The sequence below is a fragment of the Hippocampus zosterae genome, chromosome 21, assembly GCF_025434085.1.
Source record: "Hippocampus zosterae strain Florida chromosome 21, ASM2543408v3, whole genome shotgun sequence".
Lineage (NCBI taxonomy): Eukaryota > Metazoa > Chordata > Actinopteri > Syngnathiformes > Syngnathidae > Hippocampus > Hippocampus zosterae.
The window spans coordinates 8,001,827-8,028,690 of NC_067471.1; the positions used below are offsets into that span (position 1 = coordinate 8,001,827).

General features: G+C 50.1%; 1 protein-coding gene and 1 long non-coding RNA gene across 2 annotated transcripts in view; both read right to left on the minus strand.

Annotated features, from left to right (window-relative positions):
* The window catches only part of LOC127593705 (uncharacterized), a 120,398-nt gene extending 100,182 nt beyond the window's left edge, over positions 1 to 20,216 (minus strand). The window contains exon 1 of the long non-coding RNA XR_007960474.1: positions 20,161 to 20,216. This is a non-coding gene — a long non-coding RNA (uncharacterized LOC127593705). The remainder of the gene's footprint in view (positions 1 to 20,160) is intronic.
* foxp2 (forkhead box P2) overlaps positions 1 to 22,249 on the minus strand; it is a 58,378-nt gene extending 36,129 nt beyond the window's left edge. The window contains 1 exon segment of the mRNA XM_052055278.1: positions 22,098 to 22,249. The gene's annotated coding sequence lies outside the window, so the exon portion shown is untranslated.
* Between the last annotated feature and the right edge of the window lie 4,615 nt (positions 22,250 to 26,864).

The window sequence follows — 26,864 nt, forward strand, 5'->3', positions numbered from 1 at the left end:
TGAGACTTAACTAGACATTTAAAGCCATCGGTGTCCTTTTGTTACGAGAAGTTTGCTTGACCCCCAATCGGGTGCGTGGACCCCAAAGAGTGGCGGCGCGGTGATAAATGGCGGCTTGTGGCCGCCGATTGCAGAAGCGGGCCACGGAGGAATGGGTGAGGGGTATGTCACGGGTGGGAGAGGGGGGGGGGGGGAGCCTGCTGCGGGACATGCTTCATTTTGCTAGAGTGACCCCCCCACCACCCTGCAAACACACACCCACCGTGGGGCTTCAGCTGCTTCCAACAACCCCGCGCACACATATTTACACCCAACTTGTCTGAAAATGACCAGCAAACCAAAAGAGGACACGCCACGACAAAACCCCAGGCGTTGCCCCTTCGAACCCCCCCACAACCCCACACCCCTCCTCCCCGCAACTCCGCTGCTCTTTTGGCAAACTGTCAAAGCCATCATTCACCATGAAGAGACACAAGGGCCACTTGACTCTTTTACTCCGCTGGCGCCCGACTTTCAAAAACAGCCCGAAACGCGCACCGCTCGGCCGGACGACGAGGCACGATTCAGAAGCGTCGGAGAATGACATATAAGTCATTAGATGACACACACATACAGACATTGGCGTCTCTCTTGAGGTCGTGCCGAGGCAGGAGGCCCTCTAGTGGACGCTGCGCTACCTACGGCGCACCCGCGCGAGCCTCCCCAGCGCCACTCCGACACCCGCGCGCACACACACGGCGGCTCGCTCCAACACCCCCCCCCCCCCCCCTCCCGACACCTTCCGAAAAGCAAAAAACTCTCAACCGGCTCGAGAATCCCATTCAAACGAACGCAAAAGTCCGAAAAGAGAAGAGGAGCGCGATGGGGGTAAAAAGCCAAGCGAGCGAGCGAGTGGGGTGATTCGAGCTAGCTGGAGGAGGAGGAGTAGTGGGGGTACGGGGGTCTGAGGGGGGGTGAGCAACACAACTTACCTGCTGTTGTCGCTAGACGCAGCAGCTCGACTGTGCTTACTCGGCTGCCGCTGGTGTCACCAGCGCTTGATCTGCCATCTCTACCGCCAGCCTCTAATTGGCTGCTGCTTAGGGCGCTCATTCCATTTTGACTCATTGAACTGTTGCTTATTGTCTCTGTGGCGGCCGACTCCCGCATCATCATGATTTAAAACCTAGAAGTGATGAAGAGGCACCGGTTAGGGCTCTTCTTCTTCTTACAATTCTACCCTTCCACCCCTCTCTCATTTTTTTTCTTCCATCCTATATAGTTTTTTTTTTTTTTTTAATGCAGCCATTATCCTTACAGCTCCCTCTGCAAATTAAGCATTTAAAGAAGAGGGGGAGGAGGTGGGATGCAGGAGGCGCAATTATGCATTCATTGTGGAAATGAAGCAGTACAAAGAGAGCCACGTCCTGGTCCTATTTGACAAAGGAGTGTGGGGGGGGGGGGGGGGGGGCAACTCAACATGGTTTATAAACCCCGGCATAAATTAAAGATTGAAGAAGTTGCATTCATATAAAAGAGAATCATCGGTGGAAATCAAGCGCAAACACGTGCGCCGGGGACAATTACGGCACCATTAAAACGGGCGTCATTTCTTGCTATCATCTTTACGACAAGCACTCCGAAAATATTGTTTGCATCTTGACCCTGCAGGATTATTATTCTTATTATTTTCGTGAGTGTGGCATGCGCAGGACCCAAGCGGTGGAAGGACGCAAAAAAGCTCATCACCATTTTGGCAGCGCGGAGGAGGAGGAAGAAGAGGAAGAGGCGTGGCCAAAGCATCGCCATACTTTTGCCAAATATTAGCCCAAATCTTTCCGTCGTCAAAACTCACCAAAGAACACAAATAAAAAGAGGTCTCGACACATTTTGAAAAAGGAGAAAAAGAAAAAAAAAACACCCAGAAGAGATCCGGAATGAATTCGCTCCGCATCCATTTGAAAAGCAGCGAGCAAAAGAACGAAAAGGGGAAATGAATTTATCACCACTATCATTAATGATTGTGCTAAAACAGCATAAATTATGCATATTAGCTCCTTTCTCCCTCTTTCTCTCTCTCGTAATAAATGTTTTATCACCCCACCCCCACCCCCATCCCCACTCCCCCCCTTTGCATTTACCGCTCACTACATTCGCAGGGGCAAAGAGGACACCACTCAACACTCTCACTGTAAATAAATATACGCGCGGCTAAAGAAGTCATTATTCTCATTAATCGAAGCCCTGGCATATTTTCATTCTCTTGAGTTCCAACATCAAAGTGGAAAGTGGAATCGAGCCGCTGATGAAAGCAAACAAAGGACGAGCGAGTGCTGCCAAAAGGCTTGTGCCACCATCTTCTCTGGCCCAGTAAAAAAAAAAAAAAAAAATCTCTTTTAATGGCGCTGTGCAAATGTCCTTTCGTGTGTGTGTGTGTGTGTTTGACGAGAGGCTGATAGAGGACAGGTCTTAAAGGATGTCCACGGAAAGGATAAACAGGATCCGGGCGGAAAAGAACAAACAGGACTGAGCTGTTACACGGAGCAGGGCGACAGCTGCCTGGGACACAAGCAAACAGGGAAGAGGCCCGCTTGTGAACAAACAGGCCCCTGTTTAACACGGCGAGGAGGATGCAATGGAGGGGGGGGGGGGGTATAGAGAGGGGGGGGGGGGGGAGGTGGCGGCAGTCAGGAGTTGTGGGAGGGGTGTTCAAGACTTGCACAATGTGACATCCAATCCAAAGCTGAATCCCGGACTAAGAAACTCAAGGCTGCAGTCGAGATCAGCCGGCTAATAAGTATTCAAATTAGGCATAAATTTTACATGGCCGATGTTTAAAATATTCAGAGAAAGACTGTCTGATTGCCTTTACTGCCATTTTATGAACATTCTAATGGAGCCTGCATCTCAGATACCCCCTCCTCCCCTCCATCCCCTTTCTTTTTTGGACCACTAGAAAACTGAGACAAAGAAACAAGAGCCAGAAATACTAAAAACACCCCCCCCCTCAAAAAAAAAAACTGCCGCATAATGACAATGCAGATGTATGCAAAGTGTATTCGCCGAGATCAGATGCTGCTTTAACCTTAATGACAGCGGCAAAAGAAATTAATTAGCCACCTAAAAGGCGGCATTCAAAACCGCCAATTAAAGTGTCAATTAGAAACACAGCCAAGCTGCAATGATGACCGGGCAGGGCCGGCCTGCAACACACACACACACACACACGCAGGAGGGTGTGTGAAATATTTCACACACGTCATTCTGCACCCTTGACCCGACGATGGCGGTGGGTCAAAAGCATCTCCAAAAGTCAACCTGTGCCTTGATGCTTAAATGGCGACACACCGGCAGAATTTACCCAACTTAACTCAGTCAGAGATGGAGAGACACACAGATTCCACTCCCCCCCTCCTTCCAAAGAAACGACACGATACGCACGCACATGTCGTCGTCGGCGTATTCAGCGCCTCTGGTTCAAGCTGAAAGAAGCGCTCCTCCATCTTTGTTTGCGAGCTCTAAAAGCCCTTAATGTAGCCTCATTACCTGGCCTGTCAGCCGCTCTATCGCGTGCGGTAAACACACACCATGACACCGGCCATCCATCGAGCGGCCGCGCGCGGCTGTCTGCCGTCGACTGGTGAAACACACACACACACACACATTATATGCCGGCGTTAATACACAACAAGCCTGACACGGGTTCAGTTCACCGTCTCGGGTGTCTATCCGGAAGCCTCGTTTGGTATGCACGGTAAAAAAATGTCATCCCAGACGTTCGTTTCTTATCGCTTCTCATTCCAGGTGGTCGACGGGATATTTCTTCCCTCCCCCCCCCCAAAAAAAAAAATCATAAGAAATATAACAGAAATTACATTTCGCACTCTGATGGCTCCTCACGGCGCGCTCATCAAGTGGAGATACGGTTACCATTTCAAATAAGCGCACATTGTGTGCTTGAGTGAAATGAATTCATCATTGCCATAAGTTACGACGCATACCAAATAAAGTCGGGCAAGGGCAAAAGGCATCTAGATTCAATACTTTAGATTGGCTAATAAATCAAAATGCCACATATGAGCAGTGTGAGGGGGGGGCTGAAATCTAGTAGCAATGATGTATTAAATGTACAAATCAAAAAGGCCCCCGAAAAAAAAAGATGTGAATTGATGCCTTGAACAAATCCTACATCCTGATCCTTTGTAGGCTCACATTTGGGCTTTTTTTTTTTTTTTTTTTTTTTTTTACAAGGGGACTCCGGCAGCAGTTTGAAGCTGCCGTGGCAAAGCGACAAACCCCCAGATTAAGTCAGGCACACCAGGCTGCCGTGCCTTAAAAGCTTCCTTTTTGGCACTACAAGGCCACCATAAAAGAGCATTAATGACTACCTCTGAGAAACCTGTGTATGGTAATGGTTTCGCCCCTCTCAGAATTTCAAAAGTGCTTTAGATTGACAGTGAAAAAAAAAAAAAAAAGAATGTGAGGTGGGGGTCGTGAGGAAATCATATTTACAAAATCTGAAACAGGGGCCAAATGAAATGGGATGAAGATGAATAATGGACTTTTTTTGCCGGGATTAACATTATTCAAAGCCAAAAGAATCGAACGCGCTTATCTGCCGTCCAATGAGCCCGGCGTCGACAAAAACCCGCCGTCGTGTTTCAATTCTTCATTTGGCCTGGCAATAAATTGTAGCGGCGTGATAGCACGCGTTCACTCAAGAGCGCTCCCAACTTAATTCTCTTCTATTTACAATAAGGAGATGAGACGGAATAAGATGAAAGGACGATTTTCTTTGCCACAGTGCCCATGAATGGACTGCCGACGTGTGTGTGTGTGCGAGTGTGTGTGTTGTGGGAAGAAAAGCATATCGGGAAGTGTGTCATGAACACAATGTCTCCTTAGAAATTAAATGTATAAGACTGATGTATTCTATAATACATATAAAAATATTATATATATATATATATTGCGATCCAATTACTGTCCCCCCCCCAAAAAAAAAAATCATAGCGGGAAAGCAATGGATTAAAAAGAAAACGCCTTCACTTTACTATGGCAAAGAGGTCGTCCCGTATCATTTACAGACAGCCCTGCCACCGCCGCCGTAGTGGGGGCGAGCGAGACAAGTGACGAAAGCCCATCAGTCAGCTCTCATTTGCATATTTGCCAATTGCATTAATTAACTCGGCCCACCTAATCAGGGCTAATTGACCTATAAAAAGGGGGGTAGGAAGGGGGGGGGCCCTCACTGTCTGGTCCAATCATCTTTACCAAGACTAGAGGAGAGAGAGCCGACCGCTTCCATTTAAAACGTCCCGCACGCTTGGAAGTATTCCACCGGAGACGCTCGAAGATGGGACGGATTTTTACGCAGGAGTGCAAAACGAGTTAACGAAGGAGACGAAGAAGGCTCGCCGCTACTTTGCAGATCGGCCCGGTCGGACGCGTGCGGCGGCGGCGGGGGACATCTCTCATCGTGACATTTCCGGTCATTTCTGCTCGATTAGGGCCATTGTGTGCCCCCCCCCCCCGCCTCTGATTGATGTCGTCATTGCCCCTCAGCAGTCCTGCATCGATAGATCTTAATGAATTGGTAAATAAGGGTGAAGATTGCGCTCGACAACGCCGCAACACTCCTCATTCATAGCAGATAAGATTTATGTCAGCAATTAGGGGCATAAAAAGGGGGGGGGCTGGGCATGAGGGTCTATTGGGGGAGGGCGGGGGTTGTTTTTATTTATTTTTTTATTTTCAAGGCGAAAAGTCACATCCAAATAGGACACGGGCATTCCTCGACTTAACATTGGCTTAGTCACACTTCTTTCATGCTCAGCTGGGGACTTTAGAACCGCTCAGGGGAGACGCGTCGCCCCCTGCTCCTGTCGGGATTAAGAAATTGATTTTTTTGGCTCCCCCCCCCAAAAAAATACAAATAAAAAAAAACATGCAGCGGCAGAGACACAATCCACTTAACTGATTCAAAGTAGGATCAAGCCGTTTATATTTTTCCATTTTCTTTCAACTGTCAATAAGCAGCCAGAAGAGTGAGCAGAGGCGGAAAAAAAAAAAAAAAAAAAACGGGACCGATGCGAGAGCCGATTCCTTTCAGCCCCCCCCCCCCCCATCCCCAAACATTCCTCCCGCCCCGTTTCAACAAGCTCATGCAAATGAGGCCCGCGCCGCTTAACTGCATCATTTATGTGGATAATAGCGGCATCATCATTACGGCAACTCAAATTAAATTACATCACAATTAGCATAACAAAGTGATTGGCTCAACTTTCAAAACAAATAAGGCAGCTCGGCTAATGAACGCCGTTAATTGGCCCGGCGTGCGCGCTAAATAAAACACGGAGGTAAACACGTGCTCCAGTTAAATCGTCGCCGACATATATTTTGGGACAAATGAACGCGGGCAGGGAGGAGGCCGAAAAGTGAATCTCGCCAGGGGGATTTGGGACTCCAAATGTGTAGCATTTAATTTTATTGCGCGGGCAGAAGCTATTACAGGCGAGACTCTGGAGAACAATGTAAATTATCTGCCTTCAAAATAGACTTTGGCCAATTCTCCTCGTGAACTAATCACACAGCTCATTATGCATTAGGGTATTAAATTATGAAGAGGAGCCCCCCCCCCCCCTTTTCGCATTCCTGCACAAAAGCGCAATGAAATGTTAACCGCGCGCCCGCAGCAGCCCGATCGCGTGCCTGCGCTCGCCCTCATCAATATTTAAGTCAACAAATTATCCAACACTTGTCTTTGATAACAATAATTAGCGCTGTGCCCGTGATCGGTCTTGTGACCTCTTCAGACGAAACATCTGCTCCTCAAGAGTTGGCTTATTTTCTTTGTCCTCACTAAACACACATCTGTCTCAGTGTGTGTGTGTGGGGAGGGGGGGGGGAGCGCGTGCACACGCTGCACGCGCGCGCCCTTTAATTGTCTTGTGGCGTCTTGTTGGATTAAAAGTAGCAGGCAACACATCTGGAAGTGACCACCCCCCCCCCCCCTCTACAACGCCCCACCACCACTCCCGCCCCTTCAGCAGCAGAAATTAGCACAATTATAAAGTCGCCACACACACACACACACACAAGCAATTCATCAGAACTAATTAAGCAGCAGTGCAAAGTTCCACAGCCAGCAGTCAAGAGAGCAATAAAATGAAGTTGATGGCGGATGACAGCGGAGTGACGGGTGGCTGCGCCGGTGAGGGATGGATGGATGAATGGATGGACGGACAGACGGATGGATGCGTGACTCTTCATTTTTTTTTTTTACCTTTCAAAGTGAGGAGAGCAGAGGTCTCGCCTCCGCCGCCGAGGGCTCAAAAGCAAGAAGTCGAGCGGTGTCACCGCGTGTGTGGAGAGGCAACACTATCTGTGTCATCACTCCAGCCGGTGTTTATGGGGGGGTGGGGGGTTGCGGGGGGTTTGTGGGGGGGGGGGCATCATAAACAAGCCAGTTCCAAAGCGCACAAACCCCCTCCTCCACCTCGCACAACCACCCACCCACCCACCGCAAATCAGCCCCCGCCCCTACTCCTCCTCCCCCTCTCTCTCTCTCTCTCTCTCTCTCTCTCTTCTCTCGCCACCTCACCAACAATATGCCATTCATGCAAATCACCATTGCCCCATTAAGGAAGTGAAAAAAAAAAATAACAGAACCAGAGCCAGACCTCTCCTGGCAATCATTCCATCATTTCCAGTTGTCAGTGGGGCAATTACCAACCAGGCCCACCAACCCAGTGTGGACATGATGCTGGACTGGGGGGGGGACAAGTGTGTGACTGAGTGGATGTGCGTGTGTGTGTGTCAAATGGAAAATTATGACACTGGCTTCTTTCGTTCATCTCACTTAGAAATAATGAGAGCATCATTTTTTATTATGATGATGATTTTTATTATTTTTTTTACTATTATTATTATTACTATTATTATTATTATGAAGCACATCGCTGATGAATTAAATCAGATTCACAATATGGCCAAACAGATCACTTCCTGTATGACTGCAACTTCAAGACTGATTGATGATGAAAAAAGCCTTTTTTTTTTTTGGTTGTTGTTGTTGTTTTGATTGCAACTCAATCCAAAGTGTGCGTCTGTGGGTCGGAGTGCGGCTCTCCCCCCTTTCGCCGAGCCGACTCCTCGCTCTAATCGCGCACTCTCTCACTGCGGGGACCAAACGCAGACCGCGCACACACGCATCCGCATCGGCAGGCGGAGCGGGCACGCAGCTCGCCTCTCCAAAAGCCGGCTGGAGCCGAGGACGACCCCCCGCCCGCATCCCCCTTCGGCTCCCCTCCCAAAAAAACTGCTTTTGTTTGCTCACCGAGGTACGTCTTGTCTTTATTCTCTTGCATGTCGTGCGTGAATGCAAAGAAAGGGAATGAGCGAAGGACTGTCCTGGAAAAAAAATGGGGATGGGGTCGTAGGGGGGGGGTGGGGGGCATTCACGCATTTTATTTGATATTCTAAAATATATCGAAAGGTGATTTACTCGGTCTTGCTATCGATCGGTCAACCCCCCCCAACCCCACCCCTACCCTTTCGCCCCGCGAGAGAGAGGCAAAAAAAAAAATCCTGGAGCCGTGCCTGCTGGAAACAATTAGCCAAGCCGAGCTCCGGCGACTGACATCTTGGCGAGCGCAAAGCGCCGCTCGCTGCGATGCATCCTGCGCAAGATCACACGCGAGCGCCAGAAAGATATTCGAGGTTGTGACCTTACCTTTTTAAGACCGGAGTGCCAGAGAAATCCACTCCCCCAGCTAGGGAAACATTTGTTGACGCGCGGATGCCTGGAAGCATCAAAAATGAAGCGGAGAGGGAGGAGGGTTGAGGGATTAAAAAAAAAAAAAAAAAAAAAAACGCCACCGGGAAAAGAGTAGCAATAATCAAAAGTGGTGGAAACTAGTTGAGACGCGGCGTGAGGAGCATCACCGGAGATGTTTTTACAGTACGAGTGGAGAGCGCGCAGCACCTCCGCCCGGTCACGTCGGAGAGACACTTGCCGATTGAGTGCTGCCTAATTAAAACAAGTCAGGCAGCCCCCGCCGGATTGTTTTGACGCCCGAGGACCAATAGTACACAAAAAGCAGCGGCTTGATCGTGCGGCGCGGGGGTGCGAGGGGGGAGGTGGAGAGAGGAGGGTGCGGGTAAGGTGGTGGGGCGGGGGGTGACGGGAGTTGGCAGAGGAAATGTGTACGTTTGGGACAAGGGGGCGGGATGGAGCGGGGGTATATCGGAAGGCGCTTTCGTGCTTTGACCCCCCCCTGCCCCCCCCCCCCCCCCCACACACACACACACAATGAACGTACTGTCACTTCCGAAACATCCGAAGTCCGATGACGGGTTACAGATAGTCTTCAAAAAGCGAATTCACTGAAACAAATGATAGCGCGGACGAGTTCGGGCCAGGGTGGGGGTGTCACTCACGCTTGGAATAAACAAAACGATGCAACGTTTGGGCTCAATGTTATTTGCGTTGTCATTTATTGGGGAATTCACACTCACTCTCCTCCCGTCTCTCTCCTTCTCCCTCTTGCATGCCACGGATGTGTGTGTGTGTGTGTGTTTTTCTGATAGATGGGACTCGACTGGAAAAGGAAAAAAAAGCCCGGGTCTCCCCCAAGAGAGACGAGTACAAAGCCCCCCACAGTCTGCACGCAGCAGATGCAGAAAAGATGGTCCATCTGCCACCGGTTCACCGAGAGATTTCATTTTTCACAAGCGTACGCAAAGCCGCACATCGTCCCATCCGATTCCAAAATGACAACAGAACTGTTGTGAAAAACAGGCCCCCTCGCCCAACCCCCCCCCACCCCCAAGGCAACCATGACAGATTTATTTCTGGCAAGACGCGGCCCCCCGACGCATGGGGGGTAAAGACCACTTGAACTCGCAGCTCTGAGCGCTGGGCTGGCGTGATTTAACGGGCCCCGCTGCAGCGGATTTTTTCAGCCCCTGATATCATGATTACGAGGCCAACAAAAAAAAAAAAAAAGGGGGGGGCCCTCTGAGGCTAAATGCAAAACAATTTAGTGTGAAATGGAAACACATCAAAAAGTGTGAAACAGCGATTGTAATTTCCCTAAGCATGCACATTTATGCCGGCAATTTCTCCATCTGGATATTCTGGATTTGGGGGCTCCTCCAGCCACTTTGAAATGAATCCACCCCAAGCGCCTCCTTGCAAAAGGCAAACAAGAGGCCCCTTGGCCTGAGAGACGCCGACTTCACTCGGGGAATGCCAGGCCGATGTCTACAGATCTGTGACAATTGTGCCTCCTCCCTGCAGTTATTTATTCCCTTTGTCTCGTCTCCCGGCTCTTTGCTGCTGCCAAGGTCAACAGAGACAAACAGGCCCACCAGCGGCTTGATGTGGTGGCAGCCGAGTCGAGAGAGGAGAAAGACAGTTACAAAAAAAAAAGGGGGGGGGGGCAATGCATGGCAGTGGCGGGTGCAGACATGTATAAGTGGGTACAGGGAGGAGGGGCGTGGGGTGGTGGGGGGGTGTCTCTTGGCAGCAGCTGGCTACAAAGCCCGCCAAGAGCAACAGCACTGCGATGATGCCTCTCCCATCCATTGCAACTTCCTTTCCCAATGGACAGAAAATGGAGCGCAGTACTTGCTTGGAACCAGCAGGGGTGCTGTTGGTTCACTTGCAACCGGAGCGAACTAAGTACAATCAACTATGATTACCCCCCTGCTCTCGACATTGCCATTACAATTTCTTTTGCGATTCTATTTCTTTTTTAACTCTTCTGTATTTTTTAATACAAGCAATAAATGAATCGGTATCACAATGAACAAAATCGGATTTATTATGCATAAATGTTTTGCTCAAATGGCTAAAAGCCAAATGAACCATCAATTCATATTTAAACTGTTTATTTAGTTCGAATTCTTACTTACTAATCACTTTGACGTACAATTCTATCATTATAATACAAACAAATTCTGTCATACACAAAGAAAATAGCACGGAGTCAACAAGACTCAGAGGGTGTGGCGGGAGGTGAAGGCGGGGGTGGGGGTACGGGGTACGGGGTGTTTTTTCCGATTTGTCTCCGCCCTCAGATCGAAAAAAAAATTGTTGAAGTGGTCTGTTCAAATATGCTCAACAGCTCCTTGGCAACTTGCACATAGTGACAGCAAAATGCGTCCAAAGACGGACACAACCCCCCCCACCACCACCACCACCACCCCAGAAAAACGACGCACCCATCAGCCATGTTCGTTTATTGTCACCCGAATGTTGCACAAAGCACAATTCAGGGGCCACTTAGTCCCGAGCCAAATAAAATCCAGGGGCCACTTAGTCCCCCCCCAACCAAATAATGCATAATGAGGGGGTGGCGCTATTGAAGTCCCGGCCGCTGTTGATCACACGATACATCGCTCATGGCCAGAGAGCACAGACCATTAAGGAGCCATGATTATATAAGTGCTCGGCAGGCTGCGCCGTTTTAATTTACTCTCCTTAAAGCGGCGACGTATCCATGGCAACTTGCTTTGCCCTATTCAGAAAATCCCCTAATGAAATGCCTATTAAGTGGCTGATAATGACAGCGTCCATCCAAATTTATTTGCATATGCATGTCATGGCAGTGGGGGGGGGGGGGGGGAGCAACAAAGCCAGAGAACGCGCGGGTGCAGGATTTTGTTGTTTAGCGAATGACCAAAGCCAAGCCAAGCGCTCTGGATTCTTTTGGAAAGGAAACGGGGTGATTATCTGAGGAGAAGCGTTGCCGCTCTCCCCCCTCGAAGCCGCCGCACGTGACTTCCAATTGCGACTTTGGCTCGCCGCCCGACAGGACATCCCTGAGAGACTGAATATCAACAGCTCCGGGGGAGAAGACTCCTTTGACTTGAATTCGGGGTCTACGTTACAGCCGGAGAACGAAAAATTTAAAAATAGCGATGACATCATTGCCGTCGCTTTAGTGCCACCTATTGGATGCGGAAGGCGTGGCTAAAAACAAGGTGTCGGCCGTTTGGCTGGCAGGTAATTAAATCCACGCGCGAGGCCTTAAAATGATGTTCGCAAATCAACAGCTACTAAATAACCAACTGGCAGAGTTGCCGCGGCCAATTTTTGCAAGGGGGGGTGCAGGGGGGGGGATGCTTTTGCTGACAGTGTGTCAAAACCAGACGGCGCTTGGATTCATTCATAAAAATGAAAAATATCCCGAAGAAGAATCAACTGATTATTCGGTTGTTTTAAACGCCGACTTCGCTACGACCGCAGCTAATTCAAACCTAATTTACATCTGGGGGTAATCCACCACATGGAAGCGAGCCCAGTTATTTAAAAACAAACAAGAAAAAAGTCACAAAAAGCCCCAAAATAAAAAGTAAAAGCACTTGCGGGCTTAATCTTTGACTTTTTTGTGGCATAAGCTTCCCGTTTTCAGGGCGAGGTGTCGCCATCTGAGCCAAAATTTCCAGCAGGATAACACAGACAAACTGGCTGCAATCCATTCAACGTCACAGACAACCCCCCTTCCACGGACCCCCAGGCCCACCCCGACCCCCGCTTGCGCCACACTTCTACCCTGAGTCGAAATGTATTTTCCGAAAAAGAAAATAAACGGCCCGCGAGCGCGTTTGAATCAGTCCTACTCTGGAATATGAGATCAAATAAAGGCTTGCGCGCAGGCTGAAAGGAGAAATGAAATGGCTTCTGAGGAGACGCGGAGCGAGTAATAAAATTACTCCTTTATATCTTCCTAAACAGCATGTTTCCCCCCCCCCCAACCGCGCCGCCCCCTTGGAGCGGGCGAGGGGGCTTCGCTTTGGTCAAAGACAAGTACGCAAGTGGCAATTTCTCCTTCAGGCGAGATTCCCCCGATACAATTGTCGGCCGCAATTTTCCTCCCGGAAAACGAGAAAACTATTTCGGCAACAAGTTAAGCGAAAGTTTCACTTTGCCGATGCGCCTCGGTTAGCTGAAAAGGGCCTCGCCAAAAGTGGAGCGGCTGAAAGGATTGAGAAGCCCAAAATCGCTTTTCAATGAGGCTCAAATAAAGGCTTGCGGACGGAAAAATGTCGCAACTTTGAAAAAAGTGCCTCGCCGCGATTCCATTTAGCGTTTGGAGGTGGGGGGGGGTATTTACCACCAAAGTCCCCCCTGCTCAAATTCAAGCAGTTGATTTGTATTCCTAAAAATGGCGGGAGGGCCACAACACTACTCACGTTGGATTCAAGAGAATTTTCAATCGGAGGGAATACATTATAATTCATTTTACAGTGGCTATTTATTAAACCTTCCGTTAAAAAAAAAAATCAAAAATAAAAAATAAAAGCTTTGCAACAAAGATTGAGCCACTTATCAGAGCTACTCACCACCTTTAAGAGCCGTCCGCGTTCAATGCGCCGAGTGGCCAGAAAGCAATCGCTGAGGACTTTGAAAATAGGACCAAATGTACAATTTATCAAAACGTTTAAGGCTGCCGGCGATTGCGGCCAATCGAAAGGTTGCGACTGTTCAAAAGCCACAGACGCAAAGGAAGCTTGCAAATTGCGATATTTAAAAAAAAAAAAAAGTTTTTTTGGCATGTGCATGTTAGAAAAAAAAATTTAAGCAAAAATAAAACAAGTTCCTGCAGCGTTTTTTGGTTTATATATCAACATTTTTTTTGTGCATTTTATTATTATTTTTTTAAGCCAGAAAAAAGGGAACTTTGAACTCATCACGCTTCATTTGGAGACTTCCAAACCCTCTGAAATTTTCTGTCAACACGATTGCTTTCCACCAACCCCCCCCCCCCCCAAAAAAAACTGCACATCTTTCATGAGAAACCACTCAAACGTTAATAAATGCCCATGACGGCACGCAGCTCCGCTCGCAGGAAACAACTTCAAGAAGTTACGAGCTATATGGCAACGTCGTTAACTTTCTCCCCCCCGAAAACCGCCCTGCCCCCACGCCCCCACCTGCCCCCATCAAAGCCCCGTTTTGCCGTGAATACAGGAAGACAGATGGCAAAAAAAAAAAAAAAGGGGATGTTTTCCGGCGACTTTCTTTGGCGTTCGACTCAGCATGACTTAGATTTGTTCTTGATTTTATTGCTTGGTGCTTTCTACCGCCTTTATTACCGATTCGTCTCACTGTTTATTGTGCATGTCGCTCCACGTACAGCACTTTGTATGCAGCGATGGCTGTTTGAAAGTGCTCGAGAAATACTGTTGGCTTGACTTGACTTAAAAGTACCCGTTTGCTGCCCACCAGACAGAAAGCAAGAAAAAGCGCTAGCGCTAGCTAATCTCCTTTCGGAGTCGCCGACGCTTTTACTTTGAAATGCTGGAATGCGGCATGATGAACGGCAAGGAATGAGGCCTTTGGAAGTCATCGGACGTATTTGTTTTGCCCAGTGAATTATGAGCGCGCTGCCGGGATGCTTTGGAAGCAAACGGAGTTGGCGGGGGGGAGAACAGCGGTGGCACAAGGCCTCTTTGTTTTGGGACAAATCTGAAGTTTCCTTTTGGATATTTAATACCCGGCGAGGTACCGAACAGACTTCTAGTAGTCTCGTGTCTGGCTGACAGATGAGGGGAGGGGTCGCGCGTATGTACCCCCCGACCAATGCGCAGCTCACGGGAGGCGCTCCCAACAAAAGGCTGGGGAATCAATCAATCTGGAGTCGGGCTACTACCTCTTGATGCCAGATGCGCGTCGGCTTTGACGAACATCTTCACCGAGGTTTTTATTTTTTATTTCAATTTTTTTTTTTCTTTGCTCGTTCCTTTCCTCCGCTCCGTGAGCGTCGCGGCGTTTCGCCGTGATAAATGCAAGGCTCGCTAAAGGGAGCTGAACTTTTCACACCTTCCCAAGCCACAAAATTGGATGATTTTGTGGTTGCGCAGCTGCCGCGCCACACTAATGCAAGGCGGTGTCATATGAAAAATATTCCTTCCACCCCCCCCCCCAAACCACAGGGCCGGTCATTAATGAAACACAGGCGGCGCGGTGAGGTCATACAGAGTCTAGATTTCAGCAGCCGCACTTTAAAAACGTTCATCGAGAAGAGAGGAACATGAACACAAATCAGATTCCAGCTCCAAGGACGGCGGGGGGAGAAAATAAATAAATAGAGAAAAGGCACCGGCCTCCTCTCACATTTTCCCCCCACCCGGCGCAATGCAAACAACCGTCAACTGCGGCTCAGAAACGGCTCACAATGAGAGCAGACTAAACAATCCGCTGCGGGCCAAGGAAAATGCTAAGCAACTCGGCACACAGGATGTCTCAGCCTAATTGCCAAACAATCCAATCGCACAATGGAATCCGTCCATTTGGCAACGTCTTCGAACTTGGCGCCGGGCTCTCCCACCTTTAAAACCGTCAGCGGCGAGATGGAAAAACACAAATTCGCCCAGGCAGATTCTGGGATTTTCGTCGGAAAACCTTGGGGGGAGCTTGCTACCAATTCCCCGTTAGCATGTCAATGGGATTTTACAGCCGCTTTAGCATTAGCACAAGTCGTATTCACATTCGTTTTGCTTTCCGGCAACTTTTTCCCCATGATATTGTTTTTATGATGGAGAGAAGCCAAAATAAATTCCCATCAAGTGCACAGCCCAAGCGGACACCGGAAAAATGGAGATGCACATGGGGGGGTGGGGGGGGCTTGCATTTTGCAGCCGTGCTCGCCGGCGACTTCAAAGGGCCCAAAAAGCAGCACGTTGACGAAACACAACACAACTACTGAAGGATTAAAGCAGGCATGGGGGGGGAATGCGGGGGAGCGGTGGGGAGGTGGGGGGGTGGGCACGCACTAGGTAGCAGGCCTCAACAGCAGATGGTAAAATTAACATTTCAACAGTTCCTTCCTTTCATGTACGTCTCGGCAGAACTTTTTTTTTTCTCCCCCCACCCCCTCTCCGAGAAAGTAAGATACAGCGATGCAGAAGGCATCTGGAAAAAAGGGGAAGAGGGATCTCGGTTTATTGCTCCTCGTGGTCCACCTCGATGAAAAATTAAGTAGGCCTGTTTTGCAGGTTTCCCTTCTCTGGAGGTGCACCTCGTCACGTTGGGGGGGGGGGGGGGGATCGTTTGCGTCGTTATTGGCCAAGGAACACCTGGTAATCAAAGGAAATAAATGACGACGGGAGTTTGGAAACGCGCGACTGCCTTGAGATGCTCCGAATGGCAGCTTGATGACCTCGAACGACGACGACGGCGGCGGCCGGCGGAGCGCCTGCGCCTGCGCCGCATCCATTAGTCCTGGACACAGTCCTGGCTAAATTACATGTGTTCCACCTCTGTGACATTTTAAATGCAATTAAAAGCTGGTTATGGAAAGCGCGGCGACTGGCCTGTGATGAAGGCAAATCAGCGGCGTGATTAACATGCAAACGAGCTCACGCTGGCAGTGGAGATTGGGGTTTGAAAACCTCAATTACCTTTGTGTGATTATCTATTTACCAGTACACAGATTTCCATTTCTCATCTCCAGCCGAGGTTCTCCACGCCGGAGCCTCAATTATGAGCGCCGCGGCTTTTATTTATGATGGGCTTAACGCTGTAATACCCGCCCTGGTGGAGGGGGGGGTTCGCCGCGATGCATTGCCTTTGCGGTTGGCATGGCCAACCGGACCAAGACTTCCATGCTAGGCTTCCAACTTGATTTACACTCAGGATAGCCAAAATCTTTCGGACTCAAAACTTTCAATATCTCCAACCATAAAAGGCCTCAGTGAGGCAAAAAGTGACATTTGCTAGCATCCCTCCGAAATCCGCTAAATTTAAAAACTAAGACGGGTGGATCTCTTTTGGCAAATCCATCACTTTTTTTTTTTTAACTCGATGGCACACGATGGTCATAAAGCGAAGGAACAAAGGCAAACATTATGATGTGAACTCCGGTGGGCGGGGCCTAACGACAGCGTTGGATACCACCTGCAGTGAATGAGACGGCGCTGATGGAGAGAGTCAAGAGTCGGACGGAATGAAAGGCGGGAGCCGGCCGGGGAGAGAGCTCAGATAATGGCAGATAATGGACAATTAACTGGGGGGGGGGGGGGGTGAGCGGTGCCCCGGCTGTGGTGAATAGCGACTCGGTGGCGCAGCAAGTCCCCCGATCGCCACTCAACCATATTCACGTTGGGGGTGAGGGGCAATATCAAGCGGCTGGCTCGCGGGCCTCCGAGGTGTCCGCGCTGCATTAGCTATCTCCGGAATGCCTTCAAAAAATGCCCCCCCCCCCCCCCCTCCCCAGAGCAACAAAGTGTCCCAAAGTGCCTCACCCTGCCTATTGTTTCACGCCCTTTCACCATCCAAATAAATTTCAGGATATTTACGCCCGTATTGAATGGTGCGTTTCAAATGGGGTGGAGGGGGGGGGGGTGTCCGAGTGTCGGAAGTGGCCACCCGGCCCGCCGCCACCTTCAAGCTTCATCTCAAATCTATTGATCTGTGAAATACGGCGGCCCAGGGGAGCCAATTCACTTAATATCAGACGTCTCATGATGAGATGAATCACGATAACGCCGCTCGCTAATTAAACGTCCGACAAACCATTTAACTGACTGTGCGTCAGGAAGGTTCACCGGGGGTCGCCGCGTTTGTTTTTCATTTCTCGCTCGCCGACGAAAACAGGAGACGTGCGAGGAGTTGGGAGGAGGGGTGGGGGCATTGATGGTGGATAACAGCTCATGACACAATGGTGAAAACATACTAATGATTGTTAGCAGCTATGGCACTCATCCCGAATGCTGTCAAGACTTTGAAGGGAAAACAATTCGGTGGGGGTGCTGGGGAGGGGGCTGGGGGGGCAGCAAGACAAACATCTTGGCTTCCGTGCTTTATTTATTTTATTTTTTTCAGCTAGAAATCTCACTTTGGAACATATTTGCATCTGCTGACGCGATGAAAACATCGGATCCGTAAATACACGGAAAAGGGGGCGGGACTTCTGTCGCGTTGACTAAAGGTGTGTTGAACATCCAAAACACCAATCAATCTTTTTGTGCAAAACGATCTAAAAGCCCAGGGGATTATTTTGTACATGGGTTTGACGATAAAAAATAAAAAAAAATCACATTTAATACGTAACGATGATTTCTCCGAGCTTGGCGGTAAAAAAAAAAAAAAAAAAAAAATCACATTTAGTACGCAACGATGATTTCTCCGAGCCAAGAGTCTTCCGCATTCATACACATACGTTTTTGGGGGGCGCATCTTGGAATTATCCAAAAAAATCCTGTGAGGTTTTGCTACTCAGTGTGTTTTGAGACAGACAAGGGATACAAATTAGGTGGGGGTTTTTTTTTGCGGGGGGTCCTTTTCAATGAATGATGGTAAACACCATCATTCCATTCAAAAAAAAAAAAAAAAGATGATTCAGTCTATTGAGAGGACGGGGAACAAAGTATCACAAACGTCTGCCAGGGTGAATACGCGCGAGATGAAAACCCATGTCATCATTTCCATAATGTAAAACACTCTCTTCTTCTTTTTTTTCACCCGCACACTATTCACCAAATAAATGGACGGGAGGAAGAAAAAAAAAAAAAACTATCACCGCCGCAAAAAATATGGGACAAAAGGCAGAGGGGAGTTTTGAATGACCTCTTTTGACAAAAAAAAAAGGCTGTCCAAACACATTGGGAAGCAGCCGAGTGGGGGAAAAAAAGGACTTGAGTATTTATCAGCGCTCACAAAGCAAAAGGTATTACCATGTCACCCGAAGCACTTAACTGCACCGGTCCAAGCGGCGCTTTCACATAATGCCAGGTGAAAAATATCAGCGGCCGTTTCTTTGGATCTACGACTCGCCACCAAAAGGATCATTCCGCCGAAGCCGCCCTCGCAAAAGCCGGACGCTCTTGAATTGAACCAATACGCCGGCCAATAAGTCTTTCCGCACCCAAAAATGGTCCCAATTAAAAGTGTTTTTTTTTCAAAAGGACTTGCTGAATGGCAGGCTGGAAGAAAGAAAGACCCGCGAGGAGACTTTAGCAGACACTTGCGGCTTTTAGCGCAAAGGGCCAAGTCCAAAATAAACAGCGTCGCCTTGGCGTGCCTCGTCCTCGGGGTCGGGGGGGGGGGGGGCACTTGAATGCCGGTGTGACTTTTCCAGAGACATGCTCAAAAAAAAAAAAAAAAAAAAATTTCAAGTCGTGAAATTCCAGAGCTATCACGGTGGGCTCGCTCCCATCGATTTCATACGTGAACGGCGGATGCATGTAAAACCAGCTGATTGGGTTCTGAGGGAAAGACAACGTGAAATAAAATGGGGGTGGGCGGTTCCACCCCGAGGAGCGCCGAGCATGTTTCGCCCGACAAACACGGAGGCTGGCGAGCGAATGGACAGCGCGGGACCGCCGAGTTGACTGACAAGCGAAGAAGCGCTCTCACTGACCGCCATGCTTTTGGGTTACATGACAGCGAGTAGCCGGCCTGGACTGACAAAACCCAAGAACGCGTGGGGCAGATTTTGGTTGCGATGGAGGATTTCGGGGGGCCGGCTTGGCGCACCGCGGCCGGCGAGTCGGCTTCACGGGTGAGCGGCGGGAGGGAACACCCGCGTGCATCGGTTACACAGGGAGAAAGTGAGGAGCTGAAAGGGGGGAGGGCGGCGAGGAGGAGGGGGGGGGTGTTGGGGGGGGGGCTAGAATATATGCAGTGTTCCGACTGAATCTTTTCCACATGACGGGCCTGGGGCTGTTTTTGTCAACTGCACTCTTGAGTAGCAAAGGAGTCAGGTAGTGTGACCACATGATTGCCCAAGAGGCACTACAGTGAGAGATGGAGAAATGGGGAGAGAGAGGTAAGGGAGAAGTGAGAATGATGGGAGCAAGCGAGGGGGGAGCAGCACGGGGGGTTGGGGGGGTCTTTGCATGGACAGGGCCCGGGCAGCTAGCATGATGAGGAGTAATCACAAACCCCATTCAGAGTGCAGTGGAGTTTGTCAACATACACACATTCACATTCCACTGTCTGTCAGCTCCATGACCCGGATCAAGCGTGTTATGTGTTTACACACACACACACACACACACACACACACACACACACACGCGCACACACACACACACACACACCCACACACTGATGGCCATTCTGTGTCTGAGCAGGAAGTAATTGCACAGTCTGCGCTTGCGCTTATCCCTTCTCAAGCCGCGATGCCGTGATCATTACAAACAAAGGATTTAGGCTCTCTTGCCTACGGAGTAAAAAAAAAAAAGTAAAAAAAAAAAAAAAAAAAAAAAAAAAAAAACCCTGCAGCGGCTGCGAGCGCGTGCTTTGAATCACACTTAAAAATTACGTACAGTACAGTACTTACTGCGAATAAAGGAAGATCTTCCAGTAAGCAAGTCAATACATTGGGAGAGGGAAGGAGGGGGTGGGGGGGGGGGGGTCTGAACTGGAACTCATCAGCAGGTAAAAATAGTCGACATTTCACTCGAGGTCGCGGCGACGTGCCGTTGGAACACTGAACTGTGAAGGGCTTACATAAAGCCCGAGCGCGCGCGCAGGGGCTGAGAAATGAGGCGGCGTGACACTTTGGTGATAACGCAGCAGTTCAATCTGTCAGGACAATCAGCATTTAGACCTTGGGAGAAGAATGCGCGACTGTGTGCGACCGACTCGTCGGGACGCCATCGGCGGGCCGGGGGCCCCCCCACCCCCGAGACGCTCATAATTCTTCCCACCTGAAATGCTGAGTTCAAACCAATGTCAGGCCAATCTAATGTCACGCCTGTCTCAGGTTGAGTTTCACAATAATCTGGGGCTGGGGGCGGGGGTTTGGGGGGTGGGGGGGCAAAACGTCTCCAATTAAGTTGTGTGGAAAGAATAACACGTGAAAGTGGAGACCCGGCGCTTGGTTGAGGATATTATTCGGTGCTCTTCATTCAAATGACCCGTGGCAGACTTCGAACAAGGGAAATACTGTACAGTAAGACGCTATGTTGACTATGTCGACCCCCCCCCCAAAAAAAAAACAGATGTTCACGTGGAGTGGTCGGAAATCTGCAATCAATTTCTATTACTCTCTAAAACGGCGGTTTGATGGCTGACATCTGGTTTTACTGCACCGTTGGCGAAAGGCATCCCCCCCCACCTCCACACCCCCCCCCCACACACGAAAATAATGTGGCCCATTTAAAAACAGGACAGGCCTCAATCTCCGGATCAGCTCGCGACCAGGCCGTCACGGGGCCCGTCAACTCTCGCTCCAATTTGCTCGCGCGACCCCCGACGCCGAAACCTGATTCAATCCCCACAAGGGGAAAGTTGCGCAACTTCCAGAAGTTCTCAGCTCAAAGTCTGCAGACCAAAAAAAAAAAAAAATGTGGACCATCGAGATGAGGCGACAGGAGATCCCAAGGAAAGACGCGAGAGCCAACCTTTGATGAGTAAGAGTTTTTTTTTTTTTTTTTTTTTTGTCAAGGGAGGGAGCTTAACTTTAAAATATTCCATGTGGCGGTGAATGGGGGATTGACCAGTGGTCCTGATCTGAGCCACACACTGGGGCAGCGGGGTTAATGGTGGATAAAGATTAAAAAAAAAGGGGGTGGGGGGGTTGCTTTGCTTGATCTCCATCCTCCCCCCCCTTACGCGCTACCCTTCAAATTTCACCTCTGCACCAATCCCAAATCAGCGAGACAATGACGGCTGCCAACGGGGAATCATCACAGTCCTTTTGATTTCTCCCTCGACGGGTCTGAGGGGCCCGGGGGGGGTAAAGATCCGCCGAGGTTCGGCCACCGAGAGGGCTGACGCTTAGAAAGCGTTTGAGGATTGGCAACGAAATGACAAGAGCTCTCTGATCTATGACAAGAAATCAATTTCAGACGGGAAATGTGAGCGGAGGGCTGCCGCGGTTACACTTAATTGCTGGAGATCAACTCCAATTGGCCTTATTTTATTATTATTTAAAAAAAAAAAATTTGCAATGAGGAAAATCTGCCAGCCGGGAAAGAAAGTAAGCGTGCATTTTGGGAGATGAGCAAAACTGGTTTTCAAATCTGGTTGAGCATTTGGACTCTGCTCAGGAGAGATATGGGGGTTTTTTTGCGGGGAGTGTGCCTCGTTGTATCGTACGCGCCCCAAAAAAACCCGCGCCTGCACGCGACGAAAAAGTCAAAAGTCTTTCACTTACCACTTTGGACTTTTCAGCGGGCGTCTCTTGGCGTTGCTTCTATGGGCGCAGAGTCAGCATATTTCAGCCTAAAAAACACAAAAGGGCAAAATAGACGTTAGCAAAACGGACGTTAGCAAAACAGACGTTAGCAAAACGGCGGCGCGGCTAACGCGACGGAATGATATACTCTCCTATCCCTTTGAGCTCATACGAGCCTGTTCCCGCTACAAATCTCAATCGGGACGTCAACAAAATAAATACAAAGACAGCAAAGCGCCCCCCCCCTATCATAACTTCTGAGCAAGAGTAGATTGAAAAGCCGTGGGGTGTGAAAGAGGCACAAGCGGAGGGCCAATTCCATCAAGGTGGACAAGATTTGCTACATTTGAAAGCGAGTCATAATGGGCTCCCCTCTTGACCTGCGCCAGCCACCGCAATCACTCCGCCGGACTTGCACAACTGCACCAGAAGCGGACGCTCCAAACTTTGAAATTCGCGTGAACGAATCCGTCCGTCACAGAGGGGGCGGGGGCGGGGGCGGCGGCGCCACCACGATGGCGGCCATCATTAGCCCGCGCGCTTGTAGCATAAAAGGACATCTTTTATTCTTAACACTCGCAAAAGGTGCGCTCTGGAGCTTGCGGGGGCGGGTGTGGGTTTTTTTTGGGGGGGGGGTGTTGGCATGTGCAGGCTCGACTGGGGCTTGGCGAACTATTTTCTTTCTTTCCTACGGCTTGTGGGTGAAGGCAATAAATTGTGGAACAACAAAGTGCACCTGGATTTGGGCTGTGAAACGGGAGAACGTGTGTGTGCTTATTGTGTCTCACACACACACACACACACACACACACACACTCACACACACACACACACGTTGGTCTCTGGACGCCTGAAGGGACACAATCTCAACACCAAATAAATCACGGTGAGACCCTGACAGGCCGTTGACTCCTCGTTAGATTCCATTCAGAAGACTTCAACTGTACAGTCAGTGTCAATGACGCGGCATCGATTTGGGATGAAAATAAAATGAAATAAAATAAAATAAATTCAGCGAGGACTTGAATTTATCTGAAGGAAGCGCGCCAGAGGTGGCACGAGGGGGCAAAGAACGGCCCCGGATGTTCCTCTCGGAGATTCTCTCTCAGGATTCCAATGACCCCGAGAGGCAACCGGCAACCGCTGAGGAATGTGCTCTGTGAACTGTACCCGAAAAAAGGGGGATGGGGGGGGGGGGAGAGAAGAAAAAGAAGGAAAAAAAAAGCCCCAAGCTCAAGGAGCACAGCTGAAAACAAAACATGCCAACTGCTATAATTTCTCACTGTTTTGACTTTGCGGGGAAAATGCTGCACAGATTGCGCCCTCGTGATGGGGGAGTGGGAGGGGGGGGGAGTGACGTGCACGCGAAAAAAAAAAAAAAAAAGAAAACGTTATTTTTGTTTGTTTTTTTACGTTGACAATCAATTTGTGCACTCGGATGGCAAAAGCTGGCATGCGCTACCGACTATGTTGACTTTAATGCGGCTATGTTGCTTCTAATGATATTTCCCCCCCACCCCTGCTCCCCCCCCCAAAAAAGCATTGGAGATGTCTGCTTTGACCTCCAAATAGCGCACATATCTGGATACCCCAAATATAAATCCACTGGTAAATTCTATCCACTTATAAACACCAAAGTCCATGAACGGATTCGCGAAGGCCTAATCACGCTATAGGCTGATATTTACATGAAGTACCGGCACACTTGAAGGAAGATCAACTCTTGAAGCGCGGGATGGGCCGGGGGGGGGGCGTAAATACCTCCGGGCTACAGAGAAAAGGAGGGTCCGCCCATGAAAGAAGACATTATGCTAACAAGTGAGATTACGGTACACAATAAGTTTATCGGCAAAGTAAATACGGCGCCGGGGACAGAGAAACCCGATTTCCAGTCGGCCGCGATATTTCGGCGGGGGTGGGACCGAACGGGGCGTCTTATCGGCACTCGTCAAGCGATTCAGGGCCGACTCAAAGAAAGACGAGTCTGGGAATCTGATTCTATTCACGGTCAGACGTGTAATTACCCCCGACTCACGGTCTAGACACGGCCCGCTTTTCACAGTGCTTAAGACCCCCGCGCCTCCACGTAGCCCGCGCCGGCTCCGAGCGCCGCGCGTTAAATCTGCGGCCCGATAAATTAGTAAAGAATGCAATAAAAACGGACACAATGAGGTGTAGGGGGCGGGGGGGACTTTATCCTCGGTGCTCCTAAATGAGATTTCTTTGAAATGCAGAGCAGCCGCTCCAGATTAGCGAATTTTAGCCGCTGTCAACATCATAACAAAATACAAACGCGATTGTTCGCTCGGGCGCCTTATCTCCTTGCTTCCATCTGCTGGCTGGTTATTTACTCCCCCCTTGATTTAGTATGCAGATCTAAATAAGGGGGGGCTTACTGCACAATGGCTTCTTAAGCTTCGACATCAAGGTATTTGAGGAACCGGTAGTCACATGAAAAGGCCGCCCATCAAAGGCCCATCTCTAATGAACTCTCCCCGAATCAGAGGGGGCTTGTGGGGCCGGGGCTTTAATGCCCGTGTCTGGGCGGGAAGCGGGGTGCGGGGGGGTACAAATCACCAAGCCATGGCGGGAAGGTTGGAGGGGAGGGCGGAGCCTACCGGCGGTTCTGAATTATCGCGCCGGATTAGCCCGGATTGGCTCTCCAAGGTGTACCTAATGTTGTGGCCGGGGAGTGCCACGCGTCAAGGAGATTTCTCAGAGGCCCTATCCACCCCCCTGGAGTGCTCCACAAACTCTTGCGGGATATCATACCGTATTTGTCGTATTCGGCACAAGGGATGGATTACGGGCAGCAATCTCCAGATTTCGAAGGAGCGAACCCGCGCCGAGAGTCGGCTCCGCCCTCCCTCCGCCCCCTCTTCATCATCGCTGCCGTCATCATCATCATCATCATTATCGTCGTGGTAACCGCTGACACCATCCTAGCTTTGCGTGCACGGGCCCCCACCCCCCACCCCCCGCCGTCAAGCGCGCCGTTTACCAGCGAACGAATTAGCCCCGGAGCAAAAGCAAGGCCCCGGCGCTAGCGCATGTGGTGACGAGGCGAGCGCTGCGGTAGGCCGCCAGATGATGAAGGGATGCGGATGGGAGCGGGAGGCGGAGGAGGGAGGAAGTCGTGTGCCAGACACGCGTGTACCACTTTTATGGGGGGAGTGGTGGTGGGGGGGGCTTCCTTTAACGTTCACTCAAAGACAGAAGATGCTAATCACGTAAGAGTGCTCATAATTAGCCACATTTTAGGAAGCCGGACAGATTGAACCACGAGGGCATCTCCTGGCTGAGTCACCCCAACGCCCCCCCCCGCCCCCCTCCTCACCCCTGCCTCAGGCTTCTCGTTGTGCGGCATGCCAACCGGGCTCGGTGCCAGTCGCGTTCGCAACCACGAGGGACCCTCGCCGTGGCGCCTTGTTTAATGAAATGACAAAACAACAGATTTGCGTCTGCAGAAACAGGTGTTGGAACAGGTTTGACACGGCGCCACAGAGAAAAAACAAAAAAACTAAACAAAAAAAAAAAAGTTGGAGCGCACCAACAGCTGCTTGGCGGTCTTTAGGGCTCTGATGGGCACTCAAGACGGCTCCATCTGCCGCGCTGCTCGGCGGAAGGTGAAGAGACTCGCCGCATATCATGGAAATGGAACGTTGTTTGAAAGCAAACGCTCCATTTGAAAAAAAATTTAAAAATTTTTTAAAAAATACAGTGATCCACTCGGAGCCTGTAATTACCCTCCCACGATACGTCGCCTTCAGACCAGAGCCATGCGTCATCTTAAACTTTATACTCCCCCCCCCCTACCCGACCCCTCCCCTCGCATGGACCAAGCCAAGCCGCTGCAGTGGAAACACGGCCATTGTTTAGAGTAGGATTAGAGCGCCTCGTCCCGAAAAGCGGCAAGATCCCTTCAGATGGTTGAAAGAAGATCAAATCCCTCCGCTATGGCTACGGTGGCGAACGCCAGTTTCAAATGCGATAATGTCAAATGTCCCCCCCCCCTCCACTCTCCCCCCACCGCCCTCACTTAAGCAGCTAACATCCCTTTTGTCTTTTTCGCCGAAGACACCGTCCGGTACTCGGGACCCGACAAATAAGCTTGCTCATGTACCCCGGCCGCCCATCCCCCCCCCCCCCTCCCTGGCCTCCGTTCTCCCCCGTCCCGTTTTATTCGCCCAAGTGAGACAGAAGGAACAAACCTGAGACAGTCGTGACCCCGCGCCAGTGTTCTAGGTTGGTCTGGAGCGACGCCGGCAGAAGGCAGCGCCATATGCCCTCTGCCCCGAGCTGGATGCTCTTTCTGCGGCCTAATGTGCCTGTCAAAAAGCGTTACCGTCAACCCCCCCACCCCCCCTCTACCGCACTGGCTTGATTTGCTCCTCTCACAACATACTTTCCATTTTGGGTCCGAAGTGAAAAAAGGCAACCAGTCAACGCCGTCGGTTTAACAACTCGTCGCAAATGAGAGCTAGTCAGCTAGCTGGTCAAATCGCTCAACTTCCGACATCTTCCCGACATCAAAACGGATGAGGCGAAGACGAGTGCAATCGGAGCAACCGTTCGCACCCCCCCCCCCCCGGCGCCGACGACGAGTGACGGGCTGGCCGTCACATGCGGTTAGGAGCTCGGGGATTGACCTTGCAATTTTGCCGCCAGTGACCTCCTTCATTCGGAGCAAACACCCCAAAACCAACGCTGACTTTTGATTGTTTTTTTTTCCAACCGCATTCATCA